Raw genomic sequence first — 20,374 nt, 5'->3', positions numbered from 1 at the left:
TTTCTTCTCCTTCTGGTATGCCCATTATTCTTATATTGCTCTTTCTGATGGAGTCAGAAAGTTCTTGTAGAGTTCTTTCATTTCTTTTAAGTCTCAAGTCTCTTTCTTCTTCTCTCTGTGTCATTTCCAGGTTTCTATCTTCGATGTCACTGATTCTTTCCTCCATCTGGTCAACTCTACTACCTAAGCTGGTTATTTCATTCTTAATTTCTTCTATTGAGTTCTTAATCTCCAGAAATTCTATTTGGTTCTTTTTTAAGATTTCAATCTCTTTTGTAAAATGCTCATGCTGTTCTTTGATTGAGTTTCTGAGTTCCTTTAACTGCCTATCTGTGTTTTGTTGTATCTCGTTGAGTTTTTTCAGAACTGCAATCTTGAATTCTCTGTCATTTAAGTCGCATGTTTCTGTATCTTTAAGTGCCTTCTCTGGAGATTTTTCACTTTCTTTCTGAGTTATCTTGTTGCCTTGGTTATTCATGGCGATTACTGGTTTACTATTTCTCTTCCTAGACATCTACAGGAGTGGCTTCTGCAACAGGTTGATAGAAAGTGGTCTTTCTTTTGTTTGCCAGTACTTGTTGGTAGAATGTTTTATTATTTCTCCAACTGCAACTTATTTTCCTTCTCCCACACAGTAGTGGTATGTGTTCTCTGCACTATTCCAACTTCTCACGCAAAGGGGGGATTCCCTGGGAGATGGGCTTCTCCTCTGTTAATAGTTCGTCTAGGTCACAGGGCGCAGTGTCCCGGTGGGTATGCGGAGAGCTTTTGATGTTCCAAAGCTCTTCCAGCTGCTGATTCAGAGCCCGTATATTTCAGCAGTTCTGTTTACTCCTGCAGGGATCCGCCCAGATAGGTGGGGTCAGGGGCGGGGTGAGTTGTGAGAGGTGGCCCAGAGCAATGGCGGCGACCACCACCACAGCCGGTCCTGCTTCCACAACTCTCTCCCCTTTGCTGGAACTAGTTGGGTTTTGAAATTGTGTTTGCAGTCCACAGTTCTCAAAACAGCAAATTTTCTGTTGTTTTGATCTGACACTGCTACTGTTTCGCTTTTAGCACCGGGCAGGTGGGGGCGGGGCGAGCTCTGGGAGGGGAGGGAGGGGGTGGCTAGTCTCAGTGCCTAAGGCTCCATTCTCTGCTCGGCAGTGCGGGCTTAAACCACCGTTTTCAGCCTTTTTCCCTCAGTTTTTTCTCCGAGGTCTCTGCCGTGAGCGTTGGGTTCAGCCGTGTTATATGCTGTCCCCTCAGCCCTGTGGAGCCCTGGCGGAGCCCTAGCAGTCCGATCTCCCGCAGCTGCGGTTGTTCTGGGAAGCAGCGAGCTCGCCGCACTGAGCTAGGTCTGCGTCCTCCGCCCGCGCGGTTCCGTCTCCGCGCGCTTCTCCCTTTCCTCCTCCCTCCACTCGCGCGCGGATCTCCCACCTGTAGGTGATTTCAGTCGGTAGTGGGCCTCTTCGTGTTGCCTGTGTGCTGTGCAGGGAGTCCTTTGTGGAGTTTTTGTTGTTCGATTCGTTGTAAATTCCAGGGGAGCTTTACAGAGGCTCACCTCACGCCGCCATTTTTCCAGAAGTGAATAATCTTTTTAATGCATTGTTGTATTCGATTTGCTAGAATTTTGCTTAGGATTTTTGCATCTGTATAGATCAGAGATAATGGTCTGTAGTTTTCTGTTTTTGTGGTGTCCTTACCAGGTTTTGGTATCAGGTAATGTTGGCCTCATAAAATGAGTTAGGGAGTACTGTCTCTTCTTCAATTTTTTGGAGGATTGGTATTAGATCTTCTTTGAATTTTTGGTAGAATTCACTAGTGAAGCCATCTGGTCCTGGACTTTTGCTTTTGGGAAGGCTTTGGATGACTGATTCAATTTTGTTACTGGTTATCGGTCTGTTTAGATTTTCCAGTTCTTCATGGTTCAGACTTGGAAGACTATATGTTTCTAAGAACTTGTCCATTTCTTCTAGGTTATTGAATTTGGTGACATATAGTCCTTCATAGTATTCTTGGATGATCCTTTGTATTTTTGTATTGTCAGTGATAACTTCCCCTTTTTCATTTCTGATTTTGTTAATTAGTGTCTTGTCTCTTTTTCTCTTAGAGAGTCTAGCCAAGCGTTTATCAATTTTGTTAATCTTTTCAAAGAACCAGCTCTTTGTCACATTAATTTTTTCTATTGTCATTTTGTTCTCTATTTCATTTAGTTCTGCTCTAATTGTCTTTTCTTCTGCTGACCTTGGGTTTCATTTGTTCTTCTTTTTCTTGTTCTTTAAGGTGTAACGTCAGGTTATTTATTTGGGATTTTGCTTGTTTTTTGAGGTAGGCCTGTAATGATATAAATATCCCGCTTAAAACTGCTTTCGCTGCATACCAAAAGTTTTGGTAGGACGTATTTTCATTGTCATTTGTTTCTATGTATCTTTTGATCTCTCTTCTAATTTCTTCTTTGACCCAGTAGTTCTTTAAAGTATGTTGTTTAATCTCCATGTGTTTGTGTTTTTTCCTGCTTTCTTTTTGCAGTTGACATCCAATTTTAAAGCCTTGTGATCAGAGAATATGCTTGCTTTGATTTCAGTCTTCTTAAATTTGCTGAGGCTTATTTTCTGTCCCAATATATGGTCTATCCTTGAGAATGTTCCATGTACACTAGAAAAGTATGTATATTCTGATGTTTTAGGATGAAGTGCTCTATGTATGTCAATTATGTCCATTTCTTCTAATGTGTCATTTAGGGCTGCTATTTCGTTATTTATTTTCTGTTTGGATGATCTATCCATAGCTGTCAATGACGTATTTAAGTCCCCTTGTATAATTGTGTTTTGGTCAATTTCTCCCTTTAGTTCTGTTAGTAGTTGCTTGGTATATTTCGGTGCTCCCTGATTGGGGGCATAAATATTGATGACTGCTATTTCTTCTCATTGTGTAGTCCCCTTTACCATTGTGAAATGTCCATCTTTGTCTCTTGTTGCCTTTTTCACCCTGAAGTCTGTTTCATCTGATATCAGTATGGATACACCTGATTTCTCAGGATACTATTTGCTTGGAGTGTCAATTTCCACCCTTTCACTTTGAGTCTATGCTTGTCCTTGTAACTGAGATGTGTCTCTTGGAGACAGCATATGGTTCATTTAGTTTTTTTGATCCAATCTGCTACTCTGTGCCTTTTTATTGGTGAGTTCAGTCCATTTACATTTAGGGTGATTATTGATATGTGAGGATTTCCTGTCATTCTATCTTTAGTTTTCTGGTAAGTCTGTGTCTCCATTGTTTCTTTGCCTTTTTGTTGTTGTCTATCATTTCTGTTTGGTGGTATTCTATGATGTTTCCCACGGTTTCTTCTTTTATTACAGTATATATTTCAGTTCTGGATTATTTTTTGAGTGGTTATCCTTAAGTTTTTGTAAAAGAAAGTTCGATATTTAGAGTATTCCATTTTCTTCAACACGCTTACTTTCTCCATTCCCGTATTCCGGTTCAGGCCTTTACTCTCCCCCTTTACATGTTTTGGTTGCCACAAGTTGCCCCTGTTGATGGTGGTCGAATAGCCTCCTTTAGTATTTCTTGTAGTGCAGATCGTGTATTGGAAATTTCCTTCAGCTTCTGTATGTCTGGAAAGGTCTTTATTCCTCCTTCATATATAAAGGTTATCTTTGCTGGATATATTATTCTTGGCTCATAATTTCTCTCTTTCAATAGTTTGAATATTTAGTTCCACTCCCTCCTGTTTTGTAGAGATTCTGCTGAAAAATCTGATGATAATCTAATGGGCTTTTCTTTGTAAGTTGCCGTCTTCTTTTCCCTGGCTGCCTTGAGGATTCTTTCTTTGTCGTTGATTTTCGACAGCTTTAATACAATGTGCCTTGGAGAAGGCCTGTTGGGATTGAGGTAATTAGGTGCTCTATTTGCTTCTTGGATTCGAGTATCCAGTCCTGTCCACAAGTTTGTGAAGTTCTCATCGACAATTTGTTTGAGTATATTCTCTGTTCCCTTCTCTCTTTCTTCTCCTTCTGGCATGCCAATTATTCTTATATTGCTCTTTCTGATGGAGTCAGAAAGTTCTTGTAGAGTTCTTTCATTTCTTTTAAGTTTCAAGTCTGTTTCTTCTTCCATCCGTGTCATTTCCAGGTTTCTATCTTCGAAGTCACTGATTCTTTCCTCTGTCTGGTCAACTCTACTACCTAAGCTCGCTGTTTCGTTCTTAATTTCTTCTATTGAATTCTTAATCTCCAGAAATTCTATTTCGTTCATTTTTTAAATTTCGGTCTGTTTCGTTTAATACTCATGTTGTTGTTCTTTGATTGTGTTTCTGAGTTCATTAAACTGTCTTTCTGTGTTTTCTTGCATCTCCTTGAGTTTTTTAAGAACCACAATCTTGAATTCTCTGTCGTTTGAGTCACAGATTTCCATATCTTTAAGTTCCTTTTCCTGAGACTTTTCACTTTCTTTCTGAGCTGTCTTGTTGTGCTGGTTATTCATGGCGATTACTGATTTATTATTTCTCTTCCTAGACATCTACAGGAGTGGCTTCTGCAACAGGTTGATAAGAAGAAGTCTTTCTTTTGTTTTCTAGTATTTGTGGGTAGAATGTTTTATTTGCTGTCCGACTGCAGCCTTTTTTTGTCTCTCACACGGTAGTGTTACGTTTTCTCCACACTATTCCAGCTTCTCACACAATGGGCAGATTCCCTGGGTGATGGGCTTCTCCTCTTTTAATCGTTTGCCTGGGTTACAGGGTGCAGTGTCCGTGTGGGTATGCGGAGAGATTTGAAGTTCCAAAGCTCTTCCTACACCAGATTCAGAGCCCGTATGTTTCAGCAGTTCTGTTTACTCCTGCAGGGATCCGCCCAGATAAGTGGGGCCTGGGGTGGGGTGAGTTGTGAGAGGTGGCCCAGAGCAATGACGGCGACCACCACCACAGCCTGTCCTGTTTCCACAGCTCCCTCCCCTTTGCCAGAACTAGTTGGGCTGCGAATCTTTTTCTGCGGTACACAGTTCTCAGAACAGCAAATAGTCTGTTATTTTGATCTGACACGGCTACTGTTCCACTTCTAGCACCGGGCACATGGTGGCTGTGCATGCTCTGGGAATGTAGGGAGGGGGCGGCTAGTCTCAGTGCCTAAGGCTTCCATTCTGTGCTCGGCAGTGAGGGCTTAAAACACCATTTTCAGCCTTCTTCCTCAGTCTTGTGTCCGAGGTCTCTGCCATGAGCGTTCAGTTTAGCCGTGTTATATGCTGTCCCCTCAGCCCTCTGGGTCATAAACTGAGCCCTAGCAGTCCGAGTTCTCCCCTCTCCCACAGGTGCGGTAGTTCCGGGATGCAGTTGACTCGAAGCACTGAGGTAGGTCTGCGTCCTGTGCCTGCGCGTCTCCATCTCCACACTTCTCCTTTCACTCCTCCCCCGCTTGCATGATTCGCCCACCTTTATGTGAATTCAGTAGTGGGCCTCTTCGTCTTGACTGTCTGATGTGCAGGGACTCCTTTGTGGAGTTATAGTTGTTTGATTGGTTGTAAATTCCAGGGGAGATTTACAGAGGCTCAACTCACGCAGTTATTTTGATGACATCCCCCATGAGTATTTTCTAACTACCAATTTGTACGTCTTAATCCCTTCACCTTTTTCACCCAGCCCACCAAAACCCCTCCCATTGGGCAACCATTAATTTGTTTTCTGTGTCTATGACTCTGTTTTGTCTATTTATTTTGCTCTTTAGATTCCACATATAAGTGACATCATATAATGTTTGTCTTTTTCTTTCTCACGTATTTCACTTAGCATAATTCTCTCTAGATCCACCCATGTTGTCACAAATGGTAAGATTTCATTATTTTATGACCAAGTAATATTCCATTTATATATGTACCAATTCTTATTTATCCAACCATTTATAAATGGACACTTAGTTTGCTTCCATATTTTGTCTATTGTATTGCTGCTATGAACATGAAGAAGTACATATCTTTTCAAATTAGTATTTTGTGTTTCTTCAGATAAATACCCAGAAGTGAAATTGCTGGGACATAAGGCAGTTCTATTTTTAATTTTTTGAGGAATATCTATAGTGTTTTCCATAATGGCTGTACCACTTTGCAATCCTACCAACAGTGCACAATGGTTTCCTTTTCTCTGCATCCTTGCCAACACTTGCTGTTGTTGATTTATTGATGAGAGCCATTCTGACAAAGGTAATGTGATATCTTATAGTAGTTTTAATTTGCATTTCTCTGATAATTTGTGATACTGAACATCTTTTCATAAGTCAATTGTCCATATGCATGTCCTCTTTGGAGAAATGCCCATTCAGGTCCTTTGCCCATTTTTTAATTGGCTTGTTTGTTTTTTTGGTGTTCAGTGGTATGTTGTTTTTTTTTAACAAATTTTGGATATTAACCCCTTATCAGATGTATAATTGGTGAATATTTTCTCCCATTCTGTAGGCTGTCTTTTTGTTTTCTTGATGGTTTCCATAGCTGTGTAAAAACATTTTAGTGTGATGTGCTCTCATTTGTTTATTTTTAAATTTATTTCCCATGCTCAAGGAGATATATCAGAGAAAATGTCACGAAGTACAATATCAGATAATTTACTGCCTATGTTTAACTCTAGAAATTTGATGGTTTCATGTTGTACATTTAAGTCTTTAATCCATTTAGAGTTTATTCTTCTATATGGTGCAAGAAGGTGGTTCAGGATCATTTTTTTCATGTTATCTGTCCAGTTTTCCCAACACCATTTCTTGAATAGGCTGTATTTACCCACTGTATGTTTTGCCTTATTTGTCATAGATTAAATGACCATATAGGCATGGATTTATTTCTGGGTTCTTTATTCTGTTCCATTGATCTATGTGGCTGTTTTAATGCCAGTACCATGCTGTTTTGGTTACATTAGCCTTGTGGTATAGTTTGATATCAGGCAGTGTGATACATCCAAGTTTGTTCGTCTTTCTCAACATTGCTGTGGCTACTTGGAGTCTTTTGTTGTTCCATATCAGTTTTAAAATTATTTGTTCTAGTTCTGTGAAAAATATGATTGGTATTTCTTAAAGAATTTTATTAATATGTAGCTAACATACAATATTATATTAGTTTTGGGTGCACACCATAATTATTCAACATTTATATACCTAAAGAAATGGTCACCATTATAAGTCCAGCAACCATCTGATATCTTACCATGCTCTCACAATTTTATTGACTATATTATTCATAGTGTACATTAAATCCCGATGGCATATATGTTTTAACATATCATTTTTAATTTAAAAAATCTTTGAGATAATATTTAGAAATGAGGTATTTAAGATTTAAAAAAAAACAAAAAACCCACACTGGATGAAGTCATAGAAATGGCAGTGTGAGGTGAGCCTCTTGAAATCTCCCCTGTAATTTACAACTAATGAACAGCTATAATTCCACAAAGGATTCCCTGAGCAGCAGACAGGCAAAACTAAGAGATGTGCAACCAATGTCATCTAAAGTTGTGCAAATTGGGAAAGTGGGGGAGGAGGGAAAGGGGTAGTGTGGAGATCTGGGCTGCGCCAGCTGCAGGATGCAGACCAAAGCTCTGAGCTCCCTGCATGCCGGAGCTACAGCAGTTGCGGGAAAGGGAAGAATTAGAACTGCTAGCACTCTCCGTAAGACCCACAGTCCTGCCTGATGGATCAGCATATAACACGGCTGAACCCAAAGCTCACAGCAGAGACCTCAGAGCAAAGACTGAGGGAAGAAGGGTGAAAACGGTGGTTTAAGCCCTCACTGCCAAGCCGAGGATGGAAGACATAGGCATGGAGCCTAGTTGACCCCTTCCTTCGCTCCCAGAGCTCACCCCATCCCACCAGGACAGTGCTAGAAGTAGCAGGTTCAGATTAAAAGAATAGAGTATTTGCAGTTCTGGGATAAGTGGCCCACAGTCATGGAATCGCGATCCAAGTAGTTGCAGTGAAGGGAAAGGAGCTTTGTGTTGAGGATTGGCTGTGCTGGTGGACACAGTCATTGCTCAGAGCTACCTAACACAATGCACCCTGCCTCTGTTGCCACATATCTGGGCGGATCCTTGTAGGGGTAAACAGAGACGCTAAAACACACAGGCCCTGAAACTGGTGCAGGAAGAGCTTTGGAATTTCAGAAACTCTCCAATTCCCCACATGGAGGTAGTGCCCTGAGACCCAGGCAACCTGCTCACAAAGGAGAAACCCACCTTTTTTGGCTTTGTGCTTTCCCTTTTCTGTGATTTGTGTTTCATTTGTTCTTTTTCTCTAGTTGTTTAAGATGTAATGTTACATTTTGTACTTGGGATTTTTTTTGTTGTTGTTTCTTGAGATAGACCTGTAATAATAGGAATTTCCCTCTTATTACTGCTTTCACTGCATCTCAATAATTTTTTAATTAAAGTTTATTGGAGTGACAATTGTTAGCATCTCAATCATCTGAGTATGAGGTATTTTCATTCTCATTTGTTTCTATGTATCTTTTTTTTTAATTTTATTAAATTTATTGGGGTGACAATTGTTAGTAAAATTACATAGATTTCAGGTGTACAATTCTGTATTACATCATCTATAAATCCCATTGTGTGTTCATCACCCAGAGTCAGTTCTTCCATCACCATATATTCGATCCCCCTTACCCTCATCTCCCACCCCCCACCCTCCACCCCCCTTACCCTCTGGCAACCACTAAACTATTGTCTGTGTCTATGAGTTTCTGTTTCTCATTTGTTTGTCTTGTTCTTTTGTTGTTTTTGGTTTATATACCACATATCAGTGAAATCACATGGTTCTCTGCTTTTTCTGTCTGACTTGTTTCGCTCAGCATTACTCTCTCAAGATCCATCCATGTTGTCACAAATGTTCCTATATCATCTTTTCTTACTGCCGAATAGTATTCCATTGTGTATATATACCACAACTTCTTTATCCATTCATCTATCGAAGGACATTTTGGTTGTTTCCATGTCTTGGCCACCGTAAACAAAGCTGCAATGAACATTGGAGCACACATGTCTTTATCTCTAAATGTTTTCAGATTTTTTGGGTAGATACCCAGGAGAGGGATTGCTGGGTCATATGTATCTTTTGAGCTCTCCTTTTATTCCTTCTGTGACCCTGTCATTTTTTAATATCATGTTGTTTAATTTCCACATATTTGTGTTTTTCCTGCTTTCTTTTCACCGTTGATATCCAATTTCAAAGCCTTGTTATCAGAGAGTATACTTGGTATGGTTTCAATCTTCTTAAATTTGCTGAGGCTAGTTTTATGTCCCAACATATGGTCTATCCTAGAGAACATTCCATGTACACTAGAAAAGAATGTATACTCTGATGTTCTAGGATGCGGTGCTCTACAAATATCAATTATGTTAATTTCTGTTTATTGTTATTTGTTCTGTTTATTATGTTAAATTATGTTACTGCTTTCCCTCCCACTCTCCGGCTGCCTTGAGAAATCTTTGGCATTAATTTTTGACAGCTTTAGTAAAATGTAATCAGAGAAGGCTTGTTGTGATTGAGGTAATTAGTTGTTTTATTTGCTTCTTGGATTCAAGGATCCGGTTCTCTCCACAAGTTTGGGAAGTTCTCATCAACAATTTGTTTGAATATACTCTCTGTTCCCTTCTTCCTTTCTTCTCCTTCTGGTATGCCCATTATTCTTATATTGCTCTTTCTGATGGAGTCACAAAGTTCTTGTAGATTTCTTTCATTTCTTTTAACTCACAAGTCTCTCTTCTTCCATTTGTGTCATTTCCAGGTTTCTATCTTTGAGGTCACTGATTCTTTCCTCCAGCTGGTCAGCTCTATTACTGAAGCTGGGTATTTCATTCTTCGTTTCTTTTATTGAGTTCTTAATTTCCTGAAATTCTATTTGGTTCTTTTTAAAAATTTCAATTTCTTTGGTAAAATATTCATTTTGTTCTTTGATTGTGTTTCTGAGTTCATTAAACTGTCTGTCTGTGTTTTCTTGCATCTCTTTGAGTTTTTTCAAAATTGCAATCTTGAGTTCTCTCTCATTTAAGTCTCATATATCCATGTCTTTAAATTCATTTTCTCGAGATTGTTTATTTTCTTCTAATCTGCCTTGTTGCCCTGGTTATTCATGGCAATTAGTGAGTTATTATTTCACTGCCTGGGCATTTACAAGAGTAGATTTGGCACCAGGTTGATATGAAGAGGTGTTTCTTTTGCTTTCCAGTAGGGGTCACTGGAACATGTTATTTTTTTCTTACAGCTGAAGCATTGTGTTTTCCCTTGGGGTCTTCTGGCTTCTTACCGGATGGGAGGTTTCCTGTGAGGTGGGTTTCTCCTGTGTGATCAGGTCACCTGGGTCTCAGGGCACTGCTCCTGGAAAAGGATGTGGTAGGTGATGGGGTTCTCTCCCGCTGAAATCCCAATGTTGCCCCTGCAGCTTGATGCAGAACTTTTCTGTCTCATAAGCCCTGGTTGCCCCTGGGCAACAGGTGGGGGTAAGGTGGGCTGGGAGAAGTCCTGGTGTATCTGTGGCTTCAAGTAATGGTGACTTCCAGCCCACAGCTTTTTCACTCCTACAGCTCCTTCCCTGTCAACAGAATTAGCAGCACTGTGCATCTGCCATTGTGGCAGTGTCTGTCCAGTTTTTAGGGCTGTAGATATTCTGCTCTTTAATCCAACACTGCTGTAGTTTCTTCTGTAGCCCATTTCTAACACTGGGAGGGTGGATAGAGGCAGCCAGGCTTCACATCTTTGTTTTATGCCTGGCAGAAGAGGCATCACCCTTCTGTATTCAGTCTTTGCCCTGAGGTCTCTGCCCCAATCACTGGGTTCAGCCTTATTATATGCTGATCTCTCAGGTAGCATTCTGTGGGCCACAGAAAGTGCACCTGCAGCCTGAATCCTTCCATCTTCTGAGACCGTAGTGGGCTCCTGGCTGCATATTGAGGACCGCGTCTCTGCACTTCCCCCTTCCCTCCTAACGTGCTTTCCTGATTCAACCACCTTCAGATGTTTCAATGTATAAATCTGTCACACATGCTTGTGGGTGCATACATTTTCCTTTGATTAATATAGCTGTTCAATTTGAAGTAACTTCCAGGGGAAATTTCGAGGAACAATCCTCAGGCTGCCATGTTTCTGACATCCTGTAATGAACATTTTTTTGTCATCTTATCTTTTGATTGGAGCATTTATGCCATTTACATTTAAAGTAATTGTTGATAGATATGTAGTTACTGTGTCATTTTATTATTCATATCTTTTTATTTGTTCTTCTCCTCTTAAAGAAATTTCTTTAACATTCTTTGTAATACTGGTTTGGTGGTGATGAACTTCTTTAGCTTTTTATTGTCTGGGAACCTCTTTATGTATCCTTTGATACAAAATGACAGCTTTGCTCAGAAGAGAAATTTTAGTTGTAGGTCGTTGCTTTTTATCACTTTGAATATTTCCTTCCAATCCCTTCTGTTCTGCAAAGTATTTTTGTTTTTTGTTGGTTGGTTTGTTTGTTTTCGTGTGTGTGTGTGACCTTGCTAGGTACCTTGGGATACAACTTTTCATTCACCATTTAGGTTATTTGCTTAGCTTAAATTCTTTTAGATAATTGACATAAATTCTTTTTTTGGAGATTTGATTTTACATGAATATTTTTTAAAATTAAATTTACTGGGGGTACATTGGTTAGTAAAATTATATAGGTTGCAGTTGTACAATTCTATAATACATCATCTATATATCACATTGTCTCCTCACCAACAAGAGTCAGTTCTTCTTCCATCACCATATATGTGACACCCTAAAACGTTCTTCTACCATTCCCGTGCCCACCTTACCCTCTGGTAACCAATAAACTGTTTTCTGTTTTCTGTGTCTATGGGTTTTGTTTATTTGTTTATTTGTCTTCTTCCTTTTTTGCTTTCAGTTTTATATCCCACATATGAGTGAAGTCATATGGTTCTTGGCTTTTTCTGTCTTACTTATTTTGTTTAGTATAATAATCTCAAGGTTAATCCATGTTATCACAAATGGCAGTATTTCATAATTTCTTATGGCAGAATAGTATTCCATTGTGTATATATACCAAATCTTTATTTAATTAAATTTTATTGGGGTGACAATTGTTAGTAAAGTTACATAAGTTTCAGGTATACATTTCTGCAATGCATCGTCTGTATATCACACTGTGTTCACCAACCAGAGTCAGTTCTCCTTCCATCACCATATATTTGATCCCTTTTATACTCAACTTCCACCGCCCTACCCCCTTCTCTCTGGTAACCACTACACTATTGTCTGTGTTTATGAGATTTGTTTCTTCATTTATATTGTTTCTTCATTGTTTATAGTTTTATACACCACATATCAGTGAAATCATATGGTTCTCGAATTATCTGCTCACTTCATTCACTTAGCATTATAATCTCGAGATCCATCCATGTTTCCGCAAATGGTACTGTTTGTTCCTTTCTCATGGCAGAATAGTATTCCATTGTGAATATATACCATATCTTTTTTAGCCAATCTTCTACTGAAGGACACTTTGGTTGTTTCCATGTGTTGGCCACTGTAAATAAAGCTGCAATGAAAATCGGAGGACATATATCTTTACAGATAAATGTTTTCAGATTTTCTGGGTAGATACCCAAGAGAGAAATTGCTGGGTCATATGGAAATTCTATTCTTAATTTTTTGAGGAAACTTCACTCTGTACACGTGGAACTCGTGATTCCATTCCAGGGTTTGAAGCCCATTTCTGTACAGTTTCTTCATCATCACTACCACACAAATCAGCAAAAGTAGCTTCTAAATTTTTCTAATTGGTGAATTCGAGTATTAATACAATCTACCAAATCTTCCTCTGTTCAGGTTGGTATCAGGCTTTTCAAATTGGTATAGCTCTTGTAAGATTTTGTACTCCTCCCGTGTGAACGTTTCTTCGAAGGGATTCTTGGCTGAAAAAATCTAGGTCAATATCTAACACAAGTGCACCCCGTTTCTTCAAAGTTCCTAGAATTTCTCCAGTAATGATTGCAGCTTGCGGGTCCTGTCTTTCAGGAGAACGTGAACACGAAGGTCCGAGGCAAGTCTGGCCCCCTCTCTGTGTCACCATGTCCTTTTCCGGTCCTCCTGAATAAGAGTCAAAGTTAGCAGAGGCAATATTTTCTGCATATTTCAGTGCTAGCTTTGGTTTCTTAGCAGAAGATATTGCAGCATTGTCTTCTTGACTGTTACAGAGTTTATATGGCTTTACATAATTACATCCAATTGTAAAGGTTTTTGGTTCCCTAGCTGGTCTTCAGTTACATAAAAAGCATCACTTAGGAAGTAATGTTATGTACTTGTAACCCTGATGGTTGTGGGAGAAATAAATATCTTTGCCTACTAAAAAGTGATGTTTGCCTTCTCTAATTTGCTCAGACCATGTGAGATTAAGCCATATTATATGAGAAAAATGGCCAGCATAAACTGCAGGAATAATCCAATTCTCAATACTTAATTCTCCAAAAAGAGTTTCCTTATCAAACACAATGTCAGCTAGCATATTCACAGGAATAAGGAGGTCTGGATGTGAATCAAAATGCACAAAACTTATATTACTGGCAGGACGAAGCTTTGAGTCCATGGTTTGGTATATAAAAGGCAGAATCTCCTGATGATCCTCCACCATCCACACTGGGAGCTCTGGGTAGTTCTGGAGATGAGCACACTGTCCCACTCTCGTCACTCTAGTTTTCCCGTCCAGCTGTGTCCCTGGGGTAAGGACCCGGGAACGCTGGAGAGGAGGCCCTGCCATCCTCCTTGGGTCTTTATATATAATTTTTATGTTTCAGTTACAGGTAACATCCAATATATTTCTTCAGCTATACAACATAGTGATTATACATTTATATAACTTAAGAAGTGATCCACAATATTATTTTATATTAATTTCAGGTGTACAGCATAGTTGTTAGACACTTATATAATTTAAGAAGTGATCCCCCTGACTAGTCTAGACCCACCTGGCACTATATATAGTTATTAACACATTAGTAACTATATTACCTATACTTTACATCCCCATGACTTTTGTAATTACCAATTTGTGCTTGTTAATTGCTTCCCCTTTTTCACACATCCCTCAGTCCCCTTCCCATCTGGCAACCATCGAAATGTTCTCTGTATCTACAAGTTTGTTTCTGTTTTATTTATTCATTAATCTTGTTCTTTAGATTCCACATATGAGGTCTGACAATTAAACTCATGAACTCATCCTAGAAAAAGTGCTACATGCCTCACTGCTGAATATCACTATGGTCACCTTTGAAGTACTCCCCTTGGGAAGCTATGCACTGATGCCAGTGCCTAGTCCACTCTTCAAAGCAATTTTGGAACTCTTTTCCTGGAATAGCCATCAGAGCTGTCTTCATATTACCCTTGATATCCTAAATGTCATCAAAATGTCATCCTTTCAATATTTCCTTTATCTTCAGTTAAAGAAAGAAGTCATTGGGGGCCAGATCAGGTGAATAGGGAGGGTCTTATACAGTTAGTTGTTTACTGGCTAAAAACTCCCTCACAGACAGTGCCCTGTGAGTTGGTGCATTGTCATGATGCAAGAGACATGAATTGTTGGCAAAAAGTTCACGTCATTTAACTTTTCCATGCAGCGTTTTCAGTACTTGCAAACAGTAAACTTGGTTAACTGTTTGTCCAGTTGGTATAAATTCATAATGAATAATCCTGATGTCAAAAAATGTTAGCAACATTGTTGCAACAAGTTCGCGAACTGAATTCACATATCTTGTATAAGTGAATTAATATACCATTTGTCTTTCTCTGTCTGACTTACTCCATTAAACATAATACCTTCTAGGTCCATCCATATTGTTGCAGATGGAAAGATTTTATTCTATTTTATGACTCAGTAATATTCCATTGTATGTGTGTACCACCTATTCTTTATTCATTCATCCATTGAAAAACACCCAGCTTGGCTCCATATCTTGGCTATTGTAAATAATGCTGCAATGAACATATGGATGAACATGTCCTTTTGAAGTAGTGTTTTGGGTTTCTTTGGGAAAATAACCAGAAGTGGGATTACTGGATCCTTCTTTGTCTCTTGTTATAATATTTGTCTTAAAGTCTATGTTGCATAGTAGAAGTATTGCAATCCCAGCTTTTTAAATCCATATCTATTTTCATTAAATATCTTCTCCATCCATTTACTTTAAGTTTGTGTATGTATTTCAATCTGAAGTGTTTATTGTAGGTAGTATATGTGAGGGTCTTGTTTTCCTATCCATTCACCCACCCTATGTCCTTTGATTGGAGTATTAAATTCATTTACATTGAAATAATTGTTCATAGATATGTAGTTATTGCCATTTTATTTTTCATATTTTTTATCTCTTTTTTTTTCCTTTCTTAAATAAGTTCTTTTAGTATTTCTTGTAATGCTGGTTTCTTGGTAATGAACTCCTTTAACTTTTTCTTGTCTGGGAAACTCTTTATCTGTCCTTTGTTTCCAAATGATAGATCTGCTGGGTAGAGTAATCTTGGTTGTAGGTCCTTGCTTTTCATCACTTTGAATATTTTGTGCCAATCCCTTCCGGCCTGCAAAGTTTCTGTTGAGGAATCAGCTGATAGTTTTATGGGTGTTCCCCTGTAGTAACTAACTATTCTTGTTGCTTTTAGAATTATCTCTTTGTCTTTAACCTTTAGCATTTTACTTATGGTGTGTCTTGGTGTTGGCCTCTTTGGGCTCATCTTGTTTGGGACTTTCTGCATTTCCTTGGCTTGTTTGTCTATTTTGTTCAAGATTACTTTCTGTAATTATTTCTTCAAATAGATTGTCAATTCTTTGCTCTCTCTCTTCCTTCTCCTCTGGTACCCCTCTAATGCAAACATTGGGACTCTTATTGTCTCACAGGCCCCTTGAACTATCTTCAGTTTTTTGGTTTCCCTCTTTTTTTGTTGTTGTTTTGTTTTGTTTTGTTTTGCTCTTCTGAATAGCTGGGTTTTTTTTTCATTTTTCCAACTTGCTGATTCAAAACTGCTTTATCTAATCTACTGTTGTTTCCCTCTAATGTATTCTTTATCTCAGTTATTGTATTTTTAATACCTGATTGGTTGTTGTTTATGTTTTCTTTCTCCATTTTTATGTTCCCTATCTCTTTGTGGATGTTCTTTCTGAGATCATTGAGCATCCTTATAATTAGTGCTTTGAACTCTGTATCTGGCAGATTACTTGTCTCCATTTTGTTTAATTCTTTTTTCTGTATCCTTGTTCTTCAAAAAGACATGTGCATCCATATGTTCATTGCAGCACTATTTATAATAGCCAAGATATGGAGGTAGGCTAGGTGTCCATCAATGGATGAATGGATAAAGAAGCGGTGGGACATTTATACAGTGGAATGTTACTTGGCTATAAAATAGAATGAAATTTTGCCATCTGCAAGGACATGGATGGACCTAGAAGGGATTGTGCTGAATGGAGTAAATCAGACAGAGAAAGACAAATGGCATATACGAATTCACTTATATGTGGAATCTAAAGAAAAAAAAATGAATAAAGAGAACAGAAGCAATGTAGGTACCTCCTTAAGTCAAGCTACTTACGAAAATAAAAAGAGTCAAGTGTTGGGAGAGGCTGAGCATTTTAAGTTCTCACTTTTCACTTAAAATACAGATTCCCAGTTCAGTCTTAATCTATTAAGATGCACATATTCCGGCTTCTCATCCAGATGGTGGAGTAGGTAAACACTCTGTTCACCTCCTTCCAGAACACATTAAATTTAAAACTAAACTACAGAAACGCCATCAGTGAGAACTCCCTGAAGCACAGCTGAACAGAAGTCCTATAACTAAGTATATACATAAGTACTGCTAAAGTGAATCCTGTTTCTAAACATCAGCCCCTGCACAATAGCTTCTCCACTGTAGTCACAGCCAGTCTTCAAAATCAGCCTGAGGGTCAGTCCCTCTCATTCATGAGCAAAGAACAATCAAGGCCCAACTACAACAGGAGGGCACACACAACTCACACAAGGGACACACCCAGAGCACCTGGCTCAAGTGACAAGGGAGACTGCATCACTGGGCCCCACAGAACACCTACTACATAAGTCCACTCTACTAAGACTGGGAGGCATAGCAGCTATACGTAACACTCAGAAACAAACACAGGGATGCACCAAAATGAGGAGACAAAGGAACATATCCCTAATGAAAGAACAGGACATATATCATTTGTGGAGGTTGTTGGGTGGTGCTCTGGTGTGGTCTGAAGCTGGATACTGGCAGTATTGTTTCTGGGGTCTTTTTTTTGGGGGGGAGCTCTGGTGCAGGCCAACATCAGCCGCTGCCTGTGCCCTGCCCGGAGCCACTTGTTATAAGCTAAAAAGTGATCTGCAGAGGCTGCCACTTGTGCTGCACTTAGATGGGCTTAATAAAGGATATGGGACATGCCAGGTCCAGATGCTGCTTGTTTGGGTTTCGTGAACCTTGGAGAGATTTTAGAATGTCCACAGCATCAGCCAATACAGGCCATTTGAATGAAAAACCCACTACATCTTCAGTGGCCCCTCAAGTTGGGTGGGACAGGGTCTCAGGGAATCACCAGGGTGGGGCAAACACTGTTAGGCAGGTTGACTGTGACTCAGATATGCTGCCCGCCTGTGTCTGAACTTTGGGTTGGAGGGTGGGCTCAACAGAGGAACATTTACTTCTGCCAGCAATTATGTCTGGAATAAAGCTGATCTTCCAACCACTGCCCCAAAGCCAGACTATTCACTTCCTCCCTGTATTTCACTGGTGCCTTTCAAGCCGCTGCCCTAGCACTGGAGCTCAGAATGAATGAGACCTTCAGCGAGTAAGTTCTTGCATGGGATCTCTAAGAGGAACACCTGGAATTTCAGCAACACTTCATCTCACTTAGTGACATTCTCTGCTGGTTTTCACAGCCAGAAGTTATGGGGACTTCTCTCCCTAGCCCTGGAACCCTGAACTGGGGAGCCTCGTGTGAGACTGTGACCCCTTGATCTCAGGGTGGACCTCAGCATCTAAGATATCCTTCCTGATTTTTAATTGCTACATGTGGGTGTGGGACCAGCCAGATTCACATCTTTGCTCCTCCTTCCAGTCTTGATATGCCTTCTTCTATATATCCTTAGTTATAGGACTTCTGTTCAGCTATACTTCAGGGAGTTCTCAAGGATGGTTTCTCTGTAGTTTAGGTGTAAATTTGATGTGGTCTGGGAGGAGGTGAGCAGCATTTATCTACTCTGCCATCTTGACCAGAAGCTGGAACATGTGCATTTTAATAGATCAAGATTAAATTAAGGGCAGCTGGATGGCTCAGTTAGTTAGAGTACAACCACAACCTCTGAGCAACAGGGTTACTCATTTGATTCCCACATGTGCCATTGAGCTGTGCCCTCCACAACTAGATTGAAGACAACAACTTGTGCTGACCTGCCACTGAGCTCCCAGTGGGTGGCTGGATGGCTCAGTTGCTTCGAATGTGTGATCTTAACAACAAGGTTGCTAGTATGACTCCTGCATGGGATGGTATGCTGCACGCCCTGCAACTAAGACTAAACATGGCACCTTCAGCTGAGCTGCCTCTGAGCTGCCAAGGGGTGGCCAGGTCGCTCAGTTGGTTAAAGTGTGTGCTCTTAATAAGGTTGCCAGTTTGACTCCCACGTTGGACGGTGGGCTGTGCCCCCCATAACTAGATTGAAAACAGTAACTGGACTTGGAGCTGAGCTGCGCCCTCCACAACTAAGATTGAAGGACAACAACTTGACTTGGAGCTGATGGGTCCTGGGAAAAACACACTGTTCCCCAATAAAGTCCTGGAAATACAAACTGTTAAGAAATTTTTTTTTAAAAAAGACTAAATTATGAATCTGCATTGTACTGGAAAAGCAATAACTTAAAACCCTCAGCCCCTTCTAACACCTGACTCTTGTTTATTTTCTTGAGTAGACTGACTTAAGGAGGTAAATATATGCACAGTGATCAGTCAGCCTACCTCTGGCAACAAATGGGATCTGAGTAGAGAAGTTACAGAGAGAGGGTGCCCAACCATTCAAACTGCATCAAGAGGTCCTTACAGCCTTCTCCAAACATAATATAGTCAGTCTTTATTTGGAATGGTGTTTAACAGGTTTTCAAGATTGTTGTGGTAGCTACGTACAAAGGACAAGATGTAGGCAATGTGCTGTGCTTAATATAGCTTTATTAGATGGGGAAAGGCTGGGAATCATTGCTTCTCCACTGAGAAAGAGAGAGATAGAGTGTTTCTCCAATATTCTGGTCCCTGATATTGCATTCAGAATCCAGAGACATCAAGAGATTATAAGCTCCTAAAAAAAGAAAGAAATACAAGGTGTGATCAAATAATATGGTGAATGTTTAAATTTAAAAAACGTAATACAGGGGCCGGCCCGGTGGCTCAGGCGGTTAGAGCTCCATGCTCCTAACTCCGAAGCCCGCCGGTTCGATTCCCACATGGGCCAGTGGGCTCTCAATCACAAGGTTGCCGGTTTAACTCCTCAAGTTCTGCAAGGGATGGTGGGCTCCGCCCCCTGCAACTAAGGTTGAACATGGCACCTTGAGCTGAGCTGCCTCCCGGATGGCTCATTTGATTGGAGCACAGGCTCTCAACCACAAGGTTGCCAGTTCAATTCCTCGACTCCCGCAAGGGATGGTGGGCAGCGCCCCCTGCAACTAAAATTGAACAGGGCAGCTTGAGCTGAGCTGCCGCTGAGCTCCCAGATGGCTCAGTTGGTTGGAGCGTGTCCTCTCAACCACAAGGTTGCTGGTTCGACTCCCGCAAGGGATGGTGGGCTGTGCCCCCTGCAACTAGCAATGGCAACTGGACCTGGAGCTGAGCTGTGCCCTCCACAACTAAGACTGAAAGAACAACAACTTGAAGCTGAACAACACCCTCCACAACTGACATTGAAAGGACTACAAATTGACTTGGAAAAAAGGCCTGGAAGTACACACTGCTCCCCAATAAAGTCCTGTTGCCTTTCCCCAATAAAATCTTAAAACAAACAAACAAAAAAAAACAAAACAAAACAAAACAAAAACTATATAAAAATGTATTACAGTAACATATACATTGTCATTAATCCCCCTCAAAATACTCTCCCTCAGTTCAAAAACACTTATCCCATCATTCTTTTTTTTTTTTAGAAGAATTATCTTTTTTTTTTTTAAGATTATATGGGGAAAGGGAACAGGACTTTATTGGGGAACAGTGTGTATTTCCAGGCCTTTTTTTTTTTAATTGCTGAACAGTAGTGTGTTTTTACCAGGACTCAGCTCCATCCAAGTCAAGTTGTCCTTTCAATCTTTGTTGTAGAGAGTGCAGCTCAGCTCCAGGGCCAGTCGTTGTTGTTAGTGGTAGGGGGTGTAGC

At 40.1% G+C, this 20,374-nt stretch overlaps 1 pseudogene; it reads right to left on the bottom strand.

The window, feature by feature from the left end:
* Positions 1–12,181: 12,181 nt before the first annotated feature.
* On the bottom strand, positions 12,182–13,749 carry LOC109438937 (UPF0489 protein C5orf22 pseudogene; annotated as a pseudogene).
* Between the last annotated feature and the right edge of the window lie 6,625 nt (positions 13,750–20,374).

This window comes from Rhinolophus sinicus, chromosome 18 (assembly GCF_057876585.1).
Source record: "Rhinolophus sinicus isolate RSI-liver-muscle chromosome 18, RSI-T2T, whole genome shotgun sequence".
NCBI lineage: Eukaryota > Metazoa > Chordata > Mammalia > Chiroptera > Rhinolophidae > Rhinolophus > Rhinolophus sinicus.
Note: the sequence above shows the minus strand (reverse complement) of the source record. Positions and strands in the feature narration are given on the sequence as shown.